Here is a 14,747-nt window from a genome sequence, read left to right on the forward strand (position 1 = left end):
CACTGGCAAGAGCAATGGGACGATAGTGGGAGGCTTCATGTCCCGTAGTACCCGGTTTGCGGAAAGGGAGAAGAATGGCAGATTTCCACAGCTGTGGAAGAACTCCCTGTGACCAAATAAGATTGAAAAGGCGTAATAGGACTGCAAGGGCTGACTGATGTAAATGTTGTAGCATACGAATATGAATGTCGTCGGGCCCAGCTGCCGATGATCGGCAAGCTGAGTGCGTTGCCTCCAGTTCCTGAAGTGTAAAAGGCACATTATACTGTTCTTCTCTGAGAAGAAAAGTCCAAGGGTGCTAACTCTCTGGCAGACTTTGAGGAAAGAAACGAGGGGCATAGATGGAGCCCCTGAGAAATACGGACCAGATGATTGCCAATTTCATTGGCAACATCCAGTGGGTTTGCTATATCAACACCGGCAACCCGCAGAACAGGAGCCGGGTCAGGAGAATATTTACCACTCAGTTTTCGTACTTTTTTCCAGACTGCACTTATAGAGGAAGCAGAGGTGATGGTGGAGATATAATCTCGCCAGCAAGTGCATTTAGTGTCACGGATGACACGGCGAGCGATCGCACGCTTCTGCTTAAAATCAAGAAGTCTCTCTGTGGTTCTATTGTACCGGTACCTGCCCCACGCAGCGTGTTTCAAACGTACTGCACGAGCACAAGCAGGAGACCACCAAGGCACGCATTTCTGAGAATGCCTGCCCGAAGTTTGGGGTATAGAATGAGAAGCTGCGGTTAAAACGGAGGACGAGAAGAGGTGTAAAAGCTCATCAATGGAGGACGAAGAAGGAACCTCACTAAAAACAGTTAGTTGTGAGTTAAAGTTCCAATTTGCCTGATCAAATTGTGAGCGTGGGTTATGAAGAGGTGGTGAATATGAAGGGGAAGTAAGAATGATTGGAAAATGATCGCTGTCATGTAAATCCGGGAGAACAGACCAGGTGAAGTCTAATGCGGCGGAGGAAGAGCAGACTGAGAGATCGATGCAAGAGAGAGTATGAGTCTGAGGATCAAAATGGGTGTGAGTACCTGTATTTAAAACATGGAGGGGGTAGGTAGCAAGAAAAGCCTCTAACTGAATGCCACGGGAATTACAGTGAGACCCCCCAAAGGAAATGATGGGCATTAAAATCACCAAGTAACAGAAGTGGCGGCAGTAATAACGAAACAAGAAAGGCAATATCTGGGATAGATAATGCCCGAGAAGGAGAGAGATACAAAGAACAGAGTGTATACCACCTATGCAAGTGGATACGGGCTGCTGTGTAATGCAGCGAACTACGAACAAATAGCTGACGGTACGGAATATTAGTGCATAGAAGAAGGGCACTTTCATTAAAGGTCCCATCAGGAAAAGGATCTGAAGAATACAATAAATTATAGCCTGAGATGGGATAGATAACGGCAGAGTGTAATTTTGGTTCCTGTAAGCAAACACCAACAGGGGAAAACTGGGAGAGCAACATCTGAAGCTCACCCCGATTACCCGAGGCCGCGAATATTCCACTGTAAATAGGCCATGATTGGCAACGATAAAGATACCTGAAATCCGCAGGTAAGGGTACCTACGGACTAGAGGGGTTAGAAAAGTCCACATGCAGTGGCAAAGGAAAATGTTTAAGTAGCGAAGGAACGGTGCATTGTGAAGAAAGGAGTTGCGCAGATGGAGAAGAGGAAAGAGAAGGAACAGAGGGTGGATCAGTGTCCATTGATGGTTTGGTCTCTGCAATATATTCATTTTGCTTCAAGTGTTTCGGAGTTCAGAGATGTCATATGGGAGACAATATTGGAGAAGGAAGGAGTAGTAGTTTGAGTAAAGATCGGAGCTGTAATGGACTGTACCAAGGTAGGGGGGGGGGTGAAAGGGTGGAGGGAACTGGAGACGTGTGGGAGGGGACAGAAGAGGCAGAAACCTGGGAGGTGGCAGAAGAGGAAGAAACTTGGGAGGGGACAGGGGAGGAAGGCACAGTACGAGGAGGAGGATGAACCTCCACACTTGTAATAGAACCAGTGAAAGGGGAAGACCCAGGTACAGAGACCGGGAAGGTAAAATGTGGAGGTGGATGAAAGGAAGGAGGGGTTAAAGGAGATTTTTTGGACTTCTGAGAAGTAGAGGGACGATTGGGAGGAGGTGTCGTATGAGGTATTGTCGATACCTGGGTTTGTGAGGGAGAACACGAAGAAGTGAGGACAGACTGAGGAGTTGAAGTAGGGACGTCTGAGCCCAGGACAGCAAAAGAATTAGATACAGGAGTGAATATGGGACTGGCAACCGCAGAGGAGGCTGCAGAAGATGTGACCCTAGAAGTGGGGGGACGCTTTGAAACACGAGAATAAGAAACACGGGGCAGTCTCCCTTGGAGGCGGAGATGAGAAACCACTATAGCATAAGGGAGACGTTCTGCCTCTTTGAGGCAACGAATTTCCCGCTCATTTAAGTAGACCTAGCAACGGCGAGAGTACGAAGGGTGAGCCTCATGACAATTAAGGCAAGAGGGAGTTCGACTGCAAGACGTATTAGAATGGTCTTCGGCACCACAGACTGGGCATTCGGCTATAGATATGCAATATTTTGTTGGGTGGCCAAATCGCCAGCAATTCCTACACTGTTGCGGTGTAGGGATCACCTTCCGAACTTGTGACCGATGTCCTGCTACATAAACAGAGGATAGGAGTTCACAGCTCTCAAAAGTTAAACGAACCACATTGCAAGGGTATCATCACCCTACCTACTGGCCACCACCTGTCTGGGTGGGATATATATGGGGCTTAAAATGTTCCTTAACCAGGAATATTTGCATCCTGACGATGAGGTCGGCAGCTGGTGTTGTCATAGTCACTGTGTCGAGCTTAAGAGTGTGACCTATCGTCTTTGCCCGCGGGCAGGAAAAACATAAGTGTCTACCTTGAGAATTGGGAGACCTTGGAGTTCCAGCTGTTCAATTATTATTATTATTATAATCAAAAAAGAAGCGCTAAGCCACAAGGACTATACAGCGCTGCAGGGCAGGAAGGAAGCGAGGGCATCAGGTGGCAAAAGGGAGATGGATGAGCAACAGGTTACGGATAACAGCGGGGCAGTGGATGGTGAAAGGGTAAAGGGCAGCAAGAGACTGAACCAGAAAGGGCTGAGGGGAGTGCGAAAAGTATCATCAGAGTTTGTGGAGTAAATCAGTCGTTGTCAAGAAGTCAATGAGAGAGTCAGGATTAAAGGAGGGTCCATCAGCAAGAAGGGAAGGTAAAGAGAGAGTAGGAGAACGAAGACGACGTTGGAGGTAAATTCTGCGTGCTCGTTGATAGAGAGGGCAGTCTAACAGAATGTGGCTAATCGATACTGGAACTTGACACTGCTCACAGAGAGGAACAGGGTGCCTCTCCATGAGATACCCATGAGTAAGACGAGTGTGGCCAATGCGAAGGCGGGAGAGAGTGGTCTCCCAACCTCGGCACTGATGACAAGAAGACGGCCAGTAACCTATGCTCGGTTTAATAGAATGAAGTTTGTTACCGAGCAGAGTTGACCAACGTTGTTGCCAACGGGTGCGAAGGTGGGTAGCTATTGCAGCAAAATAGTCCAGAAATGGAACACCTCGATAGGAAATTGGTAGGTCATATACTGCTGACCGCGCAGCAGTGTCTGCCTGTTCATTGCCCTGTACGTCGACATGACCAGGGACCCAACAAAAAACAATATCTTTATGTTTGGTAGAGATACGGCGTAGCCAAAGTTGGATACGGAGAACTAGGGGATGAGATGTATCAAATTTTCGTATAGCCTGTAGAGCACTAAGGGAGTCTGAGACTACTACAAATGATGACACAGGCATAGATGCGATACGAATAAGTGCTGCAAGAATGGCATACAGTTCAGCAGTAAAAATGCTAGCTGAAGATAGTAAATGCCCTCGTACGACGCTGTCCGGAAACACTGCTGCGAATCCGACGCCGTCTGAAGACTTAGAGCCATCTGTGTACACAGCGGTGGCATGAGAATGAGAGTGGAAGTGATCAAGAAAAAGAGAGCGGGAAGCCACCGTAGGCAGTTGAGCTTTCGAGCAAGGGAGTGAGAAAGAACAGACCCGAACAGCTGGAACTTCCCAGGGGGGTAGGGAAAAGTGAGATGCTACATGAACATATAAAGGTGGTAACTGAAGGGAAGACAAGAGTGAAAGTAGGCGAAGAGAAAAGGGACGGAGCAAACAGGGGCGGCGAACGAATAAAGAATGTCTACTAATATCGGTGACCATTCTATAAATGGAAGGATTGTGTAGATCGTGAGAGCGTACATAGTAACGAAGGCAATGGGCATCACGGCGATCAGACAAGGATGGAACATTTGCTTCTGTATAGAGGCTCTCAACAGGGGAAGAGCGAAAAGCACCAAGGCACAAACGTAAGCCTTGGTGATGGATAGAGTTAAGGCTAGAGAGAGTAGCAGGAGAGGCCGCGGAATAAATCTGGTCACCATAATCGAGTTTCGATAAAACGAGGGCTGAATGTAGGCGAAGCAGAGTTCGACGATCAGCTCCCCAGGAAAGATGAGCAAGGGTTTTAAGAAGGTTTAGCCGACTGTGACAAGTTGCCTTCAGAGAGGTAATGTGAGGTTTCCAGGTTAACCGACGGTCAAAGAGAAGGCCTAGAAACCTGACTGTATCACGTTCGGGGATACGGGAGCCATAGAGATACAAAGGATGATCGGAGATAACAGAGCGTCTAGTGAAAGTAATTTGGTGAGTTTTGGTACTTGAAAATTTAAACCCATGTGTGGTGGCCCAAGTGGAAACACGGTCGACCGCATGCTGGAGAGAAACTGCAATAAGGTGACAGTCAGCGCCTGCACAAGCAATAGCGAAGTCATCAACATAGAGTGATGACCAAATATTGGGTGGAAGAACAGAGGCCAAATCATTTATAGCAAGGAGAAAAAGTGTTGTGCTTAGAACACATCCCTGAGGGACACCTTCAGCTTGGACGAAGTCCGGGGAAAGAACATTATTGACTCGAACACGGAAATGTCTGTCAGTTAAAAAGTTCTTAAGGAAGGATGGTAGATTGCCTCGGAGGCCTAAGGAATGGGCCTGGGCCAAAATATTATACCTCCAAGTTGTGTCATATGCCTTCTCAAGGTCAAAAAATATGGCAATAACTGAGTGATTATTCGCAAAGGCATTACGAACATACGTATCCAAGCGTAGTAAGGGGTCTATGGTAGAACGACCCTTACGAAAGCCATATTGACTAGCGGAGAGACTGTTGTGAGTCTCTAAATACCACATTAAACGTCGATTTACGAGGCGTTCCATCACTTTGCAAACTGCACTTGTAAGAGCGATGGGGCGATAGTGGGAGGCATCATGTCCTGTAGTACCCGGTTTGCGGAAAGGGAGAACAATGGCAGATTTCCACAGCTGGGGAAGAACTCCTTGTGCCCAAATAAGATTGAAGAGGTGTAAGAGGACTACAAGGGCTGACCGATGTAAATGTTGTAACATACGAATATGAATGTCATCAGGCCCAGCTGCCGATGATCGGCAAGCTGAGAGCGTTGCCTCCAGTTCTTGAAGTGTAAAAGGCACATTATACTGTTCTTCTCCGAGAGAAGAAAAGTCCAAGGGTACTAACTCTCTGGCAGACTTTGAGGAAAGAAACGAGGGGCATAGATGGAGCCCTCGGGAAATACGGACCAGATGTGTGCCAAGTTCAATGGCAACGTCGAGAGGGTTTGCTATATCAACACCAGTGACCCGTAGAACAGGAGCCGGGTCAGGAGAGTATTTACCACTCAATTTCCTCACTTTTTTCCAGACTGCACTCATAGAAGAAGCAGAGGTGATGGTGGAAACATAGTCTCGCCAACAAGTGCGTTTAGCTTCACGGATGACTCGGCGAGCGATCGCACGCTTCTGCTTAAAATCAACAAGTCTCTCAGCGGTTCTATTGTACCGGTACCTGCCCCATGCAGCACGTTTCAAACGTACTGCACGAGCACAAGCAGGAGACCACCAAGGCACGCACTTCTGAGAATGCCTGCCTGAGGTGTGGGGTATAGAATGAGAAGCTGCGGTATAAACTGATGTCGAGAAGATGTGTAGGAGCTCATCAATGGAGGATGAAGAAGGAACCTCACTAAAAGCAGTGAGGTGTGAGTAAAGATCCCAATTTGCCCGATCAAATTGCCAGCGAGGCCTACGGGAAGGTGGTGAATAGGAAGGAGAAGTAAGAATGATCGGAAAATGATCGCTGTCATGTAAGTCTGGTAGAACAGACCAGGTGAAGTCTAGTGCAGTGGAGGAAGAGCAGACTGATAGATCGATGCAAGAGAGAGTATGAGTACGAGGATCAAAATGGGTGGGAGTACCCGTATTTAAAACATGGAGGGGGTGAGAGGCAAGAAAAGCCTCCAACTGAATGCCACGTGAGTCACAATGAGACCCCCCCCAGAGGAAATGGTGGGCATTAAAATCACCAAGTAACAGAAGTGGTGGTGGTAAGGATGAAACAAGAAAGGCAAAGTCTGGGATAGAAAATGCTCGAGAAGGAGAGAGATATAAAGAACATATTGTAAACCACTTATTCAAGTGGATACGGGCTGCAGTGTAATGCAGCGAGGTATGGACAAATAGTTGACAGTACGGAATATCATTGCGTAGAAGAAGGGCACTTTCATTAAAGGTCCCATCTGAGAAAGGATCCGAAGAATACAATAAATTATAGCCTGAGATAGGTTGGAAAACAGCCGAGTGTAATTTTGGTTCTTGTAAGCAAGCACCAACAGGGGAAAACCTGGAAAGCAACATCTGAAGCTCACCCCGATTACCCCTGAGGCCGCGGATATTCCACTGTAAATAGGCCATGATTGGCGATGAAGAAAATATCAGGAATCTGTAGGTAAAGGCACCTACGGACTAGAGGGGTTAGAAAAGTCAACGTGTGGTGGCATTGGAAGATGTTCAAGTAGCGAAGGAACGGAGCGTTGCGAAGAATGGGGTTGTGAAGATGGAGGAGAGGGAAGAGAAGGAACAGGAAGTGAATCAGTGTCCATTGAAGGTTTAGTCTCTGCAATATATTCTGAAATGGCTTCAAGTGTTTCTGAATTCAAAGATGTATGGGAAACCATATTGGAGATAGGAGGAGGAGGGTGAGTAAAGATTGGGACAGTAATGGACTGTACCAAAGTAGAGGGGGAGGGAAAAGTGTAAGGGACTGGAGATGAAGTGTGGGGGGGGACAGAAGAGGTAGAAACCTGGGAGGTGACAGAAGAGGGAGAAACTTGGGAGGGGACGGGGGTGGAAGGCATAGTACGAGGAGGAGGGTGAATCTCCACACTTGTAATAGAGCCAGAGAGAGGGGAAGAACTAGGTACAGAGACTGGAAAGGTAACGTGTGGAGGTGGAAGAAGGGAAGGAAGGGGCAAAGAAGATTTGAGCAATGTGGATTTTTTGGACTTCTGAGTAGAGGGGCGATTGGTATTAGGTGTCGTACGAGGTCTTGTCGATACTGGGGCTTGTGAGGAAGGACGCGAAGATGTGAGAACAGACTGAGTTGTAGTCGGGACGTCAGAGCCAAGGACAGCAAAAGGATTAGATGCCGTAATGGCTATGGGAGGGGTAACAACAGAGGAGGCTGCAGAAGATGGGACCCCAGAAGTGGGGGGATGTTTGGAAACACGAGAATAAGAAACACGGGGTAGTCTCCCTTGGAGGCGGAGATGAGTAACTGCCATAGCATAAGGGAGACCTTCTGCCTCTTTGAGGCAACGGATTTCACGTTCATTTAAGTAGACCTGGCAACGGCGGGAGTACGAAGGGTGAGCTTCATTACAATTAAGGCAAGATGGAGGTTGACTGCAAGATGTATTAGAATGGTTGTCGGCACCACAGACTGGGCATTCGGCCATAGATCTGCAATATTTCGCTGGGTGACCAAAACGCCAGCAATTTCTACATTGTTGCGGTGTAGGTATCACCTTTCGAACTTGTAACCGATGTCCCGCGACATATACAGAGGACGGGAGTTCTCGGCTGTCAAAAGTTAAACGAGCCACATTGCAAGGGTAACGTCTCCGCCCCCGGGCAGGAAGGACATAAGTGTCTACTTTGAGGATTGGGAGATCCTGGAGTTCCAGCTGTTCAAAAATGTCATTGCCACATGACTGGAAATTCTGTTGGACTATGGTATGGGGCAGAATGACAGTACCACTACAAGAATTGAGAGAAAGATGTTTTTCAATAGTGATAGGAGTAGTATCGATATTCGAAAGGAGAGAAAGATCATGAGCTTGGGTAGCATTCTGGACAGTGACGATGCGCGTACCGCTCTTGAGAGCGTGAAATGAAATATCTCTGCCAACATGACGCAGGAGCGCTTTGGCAATACTATGGTCAGAAAGGTAGGCAGAAGAAGAAGTTGGTCTTAAAGTAAAGAATTTAGTCCATTGTGTGGTCCGAAACTGAGCGTGGAGAGGGAGTGCTTGACGTGTCGGTCGTTTCCGAGTAGAATGGGAAGGTAACGACGGAGCATCATCAGGAGATTGACGTTGGCGTTTAGGAGTAGGACCGGAGTTGGTCCGGCATGAAATGGGTGGGCGATTCGAAAATTGCCGTACCGTAGAGGGAGAAGCCGGAAGCATAGTCAAAGGAGAGCGGAGTTCAGACAAATCGAAGGAGTCAGTCGAAGCCCCGGTACCTGAAGCGGGTGAGGAAACAGCACCAGCAAGAGGTACAGGGGCATCAGGAGTGTCCGAAGAGTGGTCTAAACACAAGGCAGGGTCAGAATGGGGTGCGGTATCAAGAAGGGGCCCGGGGGTAGTGGTTTCATGGACTAGGGCTGCCATGGTTAGGTTACTCCTTTGCTTTTTGTTTTTAAGAAAAAAAAAGAAAGAAGAAAAGAAAATAAAAACAAAAAAAAGAATAAAAAAAGGGGGGAGCGGGGAGGAATAGTTCCCAGGAGGAATGAAAGGGCCGGAAATCTCCCTCCGCGCCCAAGAGGACTCGACACCGCTAGTAGCGCAGATGCAGCATGGAACCCGTGCCATACCCTACCCTTCATGCCAGTAAACCAGCAATCCGGGATAGCAACCTCACATCTGCCGAGCTACCTCGGTGGACAAAAGAGAGGGCGGCCGGATATCCGCCACAAAGCATACCTCCTTCAGCCACCACCCCCGGAATCCGAAAGGTGGCTTCCAGAGATACACCCGTCGCCCAAAAGACACCCAAAGCTACTCCGGGATACCGGAGAGGGATCGGGACATCCCTAGGCAATCCAGATTCCACGGCAAACTACGCCACCGCCAAGAAACCTCAACGGAATGGGATCGACCCCGGTGTCCTTTCCCCTACCTAGGAACTAGCGCGCCTGTGGGAGAAATCACGAAGGCTAAAAAGAGGAAGGGCAAAAGGGAGGGGTGAGGAGGAGGAGGAGGAATGGAAAAAGGGGAGGATGGGATAGGGGAGGGGAGAATGGGGGGTAATTAGGTTCGGTCTGAGGAAGAAGACCGACAGGGCTAATTCCTCAGACCAAGAGCCTCTTCACCACGCCAAGGAGCCCCCCTTGAAGAGGTCCAGCTGTTCAAGAATGTCAGTGCCACATGTCTGGAAATTCTGTTGAACTATGGTATGGGGCAGAATAACAGTACCACTACAAGAATTGAGAGAAAGATGTTTTTCAATAGTGATAGGAATAGTATCGATATTCGAAAGGAGAGAAAGATCATGAGCTTGGGTAGCATTCTGGACAGTGACGATGCGCGTACCACTCTTGAGAGCATGAAATGAAATATCTCTACCAACATGACGCAGGAGCGCTTTGCCAATACTATGGTCAGAAAGGTAGGCAGAAGAAGTCGGTCTTAAAGTAAAGAATTTAATCCATTGTGTGGTCCGAAACTGAGCGTGGAGAGGGAGTGCTTGACGTGTTGGTCTTTTCCGAGTAGAATGGAAAGGTAACGAAGGAGCATCATCAGGAGATTGACGTTGGCGTTTAGGAGTAGGACCGGAGTTGGTCCGGCGTGAAATGGGCAGGCGATTCGAAAATTGCCGTACCGCAGAGGGAGAAGCCGGAAGCATAGTCAAAGGAGAGCGGAGTTCAGACAAATCGAAGGAGTCAGTCGAAGCCCCGGTACCTGAAGCGGGTGAGGAAACAGCACCAGCAAGAGGTACAGGGGCATCAGGAGTGTCCGAAGAGCGGTCTAAACACAAGGCAGGGTCAGAATGGGGTGTGGTATCAAGAAGGGGCCCGGGGGTACTGGGTTCATGGATTGGGTTCTCCATGGTTAGGTTACTCCTTTGCTTTTTGTTTTTAAGAAAAAAAAAGAAAGAAGAAAAGAAAAGAAAAAGAAAAAAAGAATAAAAAAAAGGGGGGAGCGGGGAGGAATAGTTCCCAGGAGGAATGAAAGGGCCGGAAATCTCCCTCCGCGCCCAAGAGGACCTCAGCATCGCTAGTAGCGCAGATGCAGCATGGAACCCGTGCCATACCCTACCCTTCATGCCAGTAAACCAGCAATCCGGGATAGCAACCTCACATCTGCCAAGCTACCTCGGTGGACAAAAGAGAGGGCGGCCGGATATCCGCCACAAAGCATACCTCCTTCGGCCACCACCCTCGGAATCTGAAAGGTGGCTTCCAGAGATACACCCGTTGCCCGAAAGACACCCAAAGCTACTCTGGGATACCGGAGAGGGATCGGGACATCCCCAGGTGATCCAGATTCCATGGCAAACTACGCCACCGCCAAGAACCTCAACGGAATGGGATGGACCCCGGTGTCCTGTCCCCTACCTAGGAACTAGCGTGCCTGTGGGAGAAATCCCAAAGGCCAAAAAGAGGAAGGGCAAAAGGGAGGGGTGGGGAGGAGGAGGAGGAATGGAAAAAGGGGAGGATGGGAAAGGGGAGGATGGGATAGGGGAGGGGAGAATGGGGGGTAATTAGGTTCGGTCTGAGGAAGAAGACCAACAGGTCTAATTCCTCAGACCAAGAGCCTCTTCACCATGCCAAGGAGCCCCCCTTGAAGAGGATATATGTAGGAGAAATAAAAAGGATACGAAAGTGATCACTATCATGTAAATCTGGAAGAACAGACTATGTCAAATCAAGTGTAATGGGTGAGGAACAGATAGAAAGATCAATGCAGGAGAGAGACTGAGTGCGAGAGTCAAAATGGGTAGGAGCACCAGTATTTAAAACATGAAGAGGATGAGAAGCGAAAAAGTCTCTCCAACTGATCACCACGAGTCGCAGTGGGACCCTCACCACAGGTGATGGCGAGTGTTAAAATCACCCAACAACAAGATGAACGGCAGTAGAGAAGAAATTAAAAAAGCGATATCAGACAGAATGCACAGGAGGGAGAAAGATAGAAAGAGCAAATTGTAAACCAGTTGTGTAAATAAACACGAGCTGCAATATTATTGTAATAAAAAAGAAGTGCTAAACCACAAGGGCTATACAGCACTGCAGCGCAGGGAAGGATGATTAGTAGGTTATGGAGTACAGCAGGGCAGTGGATAGTGCAGGGGTAGAGGGTAGCAAGAGAATGAGGTAGAAAGGGCTGAGGGGAGTGCTACAGGTATCATCAGAGTTTGTTTAGTAAATAAGTTGCTGTTAAAAAGTCAACGAGAGACTCCGGATTAAAGAAGGGTCTGTCAGCAAGAAGGGAACGTAAAGAAAGAGCAGCAGAGCGGAGGCGACGTTGGAGGTAAATTCTGCGTGCTTGTTGATAGAGTGGGCAGTTCAACAGAATGTGGCTAACAGATACTGGAACGTGACAATTTTCACATAGAGGACAGGGTGCCTCTCCATGAGGTACCCGTGAGTAAGACGAGTGGGGCCAATGTGAAGACGGGAGAGAGTAGTCTCCCAAACCCGAGATTGATGACAAGATGACGGCCAGAAACCTATGCTCGGTTTAATAGAATGAAGTTTGTTATAGAGCAGATCAGACCAATATTGTTGCCAATGGGTGCGAAGGTGGGTAGCAATTACAGCAAAATAGTCTGTGAATGGAACTCCTCTATACGAAACTGGGAGGTTATGTACTGCTGACTGCACAGCAGTGTCTGCCTGTTCATTGCACTGTACTTCAACATGACCACGAACTCAACAAAAAACATCATCTTTGTGTTTGGTAGAGATACGGTGTAACCGAAGTTGGATACAGAAAACTAGGGGGTGAGTTATCAAATTTTTGTATAGGCTGTAAAGCACTAAGGGAGTCTGAAACAGCCACAAATGGTGACACAGGCATAAATGCAATACGGATAAGTGCTGCAAGAATGGCATACAATTCAGCAGTAAAAATGCTAGCCGAGGATAGGAAATGCCTTCACACGACACTGTCCGGAAACACTGCTGCGAATCCAAGGCCATCAGAAGGCTTAGAACCATCTGTGTACACTGTGATGGCATAAGAAAGAGTGGAAGTGGTCAAGAAAAAAGAGAGTGGGAAGCTACCATAGACAGTTGGGCTTTTGTGCATGGCAGTGAGAAGGAACAGACACAAACAGCTGGAAAAGGGAAAAGCGAGATGCTACATGAACATCAAAAGGTGGTAACTGAAGGGAAGACAAGAGCGAATGTAGGTGAAGAGAAAAGGGACGGAGTAAACAGGAGTGACGAACAAATAATGTCTACTAACATCAGTGACTATACTATATATAGAAGGATTGCGGATATAATGAGAGCGAACATAATAGCGAAGGCAATGGGCATTACGGCGCTTGGACAAGGATGTAATATTCGTTTCTGTACAGAGACAACAGGTGAAGAGCAAAAAGCACCAAGGCATAAACGTAATCCATGGTGATGGATGGGATTAAGGCTAGAGCGAGTAGCAGGAGAGGCTGCCGAATAGATCTGGTCACCATAATCGAGTTTCGATAAAATTAGGGCTGACGTAGGCAAAGGAGAGTTCTACGATCAGCTCCGCATGAAAGATGAGTGAGGGTTTTAAGAAGGTTCAGCCAGCTGTGACAAGTTGCCTTAAGAGGTAATGTGAAGTTTCCAGGATAACCTACGGTCCAACAGAAGGCCTAGAAACCTTACCGTATCATGTTCTGGGACATGTGAGCCATAGAGGTACAATGGATGATCAGAGATGACAGAACGTCTGGTGAAAGTAATTTGGCGAGTTTTAGTACTGGAAAATTTAAACCCATGTGTGGTGGCCCAATTGGAAACATGGTTAACCGCATGCTGGAGAAAAACTTCAATGAGGTGACAGTCAGCGCCTGCACAAGCTATAATGAAGTCATCAACATAGTGTGATGACCAAATATTGGATGGAAGAAGTGAGGCCAAATCATTTATAGCAAGGAGAAAGTGTTGTGCTCAGAACACATCCCTGGGGGACACCTTCAGCTTGGACAAAGTCCAGGGAGAGCATATTATTAACCCGAACACAGAAATGTCTGTCAGTTAAGAAGTTCTTATGGTAGATTGCCTCGGAGGCCTAAGGAGTGGGTTTGGGCCAAAATATTATACCTCCAAGTTGTGTCCTACGCCTTCTCAAGGTCAAAAAATAGGGCAATAACTGAGCGGTTATTCACAAAGGCATTACGACCATATGTATCCAAGCGTAGTAAGGGGTCAATGGTAGAACGGCCCTTACGAAAGCCATATTGACTAGTGGAGAGACTGTTTTGTGTCTCTAAATACGACATTAAACATTGATTTACCAGACGTTCCATCAACTTGCAAACTGCACTGGTAAAAGCAATGGGACGATAGTGGGAGGCACCATATCCCATAGTACACGGTTTGCAGAAAGGGAGAACAGTGGCAGATTTCCACAGCTGGGGAAGAACTCCTTGTGTCCAAATAAGATTAAAGTCATAAGACTGCAAGGGCTGACTGATGTAAATGTTAACATCCGAATATGATTGCCGTCAGGCTCAGCTGCCAATGAACGGCAAGCTGAGAGTGTTGCCTCCAGTTCCAGAAGTGTAAAAGGCACATTATAAGAGGTGATGGTGGAAACAATCTCGCTAGCAAGTGCGTTTAGCGTTACGGATGACACGGTAAGCGACCACTCTTCTGCTTAAAATCAAGAAATCTCTGTGGTTCTATTGAACCGGTACCTGCCCCACGCAGTGCGTTTCAAACGTACTACCAGAGCTCAAGCAGAGACCACCATTGCATGTACTTTTGAGAATGCCTGCCCAAGGTTTGGGGTACAGTATGAAGCTGCGGTTAAAACTGAGGTCGAGAAGAGGTGTAAAAGCTCATCAATGGAGGACAAAGAAGAAACCTCACTAAAAGCAGTCAGCTGCGAGTAAAGGTTCCAATTTGCTCGATTAAATTGCCAGGTTGGGCTACGAAGAGGTGGTGAATATGAAGGATAAGTAAGAATGATCGCTGTCATGTAAGTCCGGGAGGACAGACCAGGTGAAGTCTAGTGCAGTGGAGGAAAAGCAGACTGAGAGATCAATGCAAGAGAGAGTATGAGTACGAGGATCAAAATGGGTGGGAGTACCCGTATTTAAAACATGGGGGGAGAGGGGGGGGCGAGAAGCGAGAAAAGCCTCTAACTGAATGCCATGGGAGTCGCAGGTAAAGGTATCTATGGACTAGAGGGGTTAGAATAGTCCACATGTGGCGGCAGCGGAAAACGTTCAAGCAATGAAGGAATGGGACGCTGCGAAGATAGGAGTCATGCAGATGGAGGAGTGGGAAAAGGAGGAACAGGAGGTAGATCAGTGTCCATTGATGGTCTAATCTCTTCAATATATTCTGAGATAGC

This window comes from Cherax quadricarinatus, chromosome 87 (assembly GCF_038502225.1).
Source record: "Cherax quadricarinatus isolate ZL_2023a chromosome 87, ASM3850222v1, whole genome shotgun sequence".
Classification (NCBI taxonomy): Eukaryota; Metazoa; Arthropoda; class Malacostraca; order Decapoda; family Parastacidae; genus Cherax; species Cherax quadricarinatus.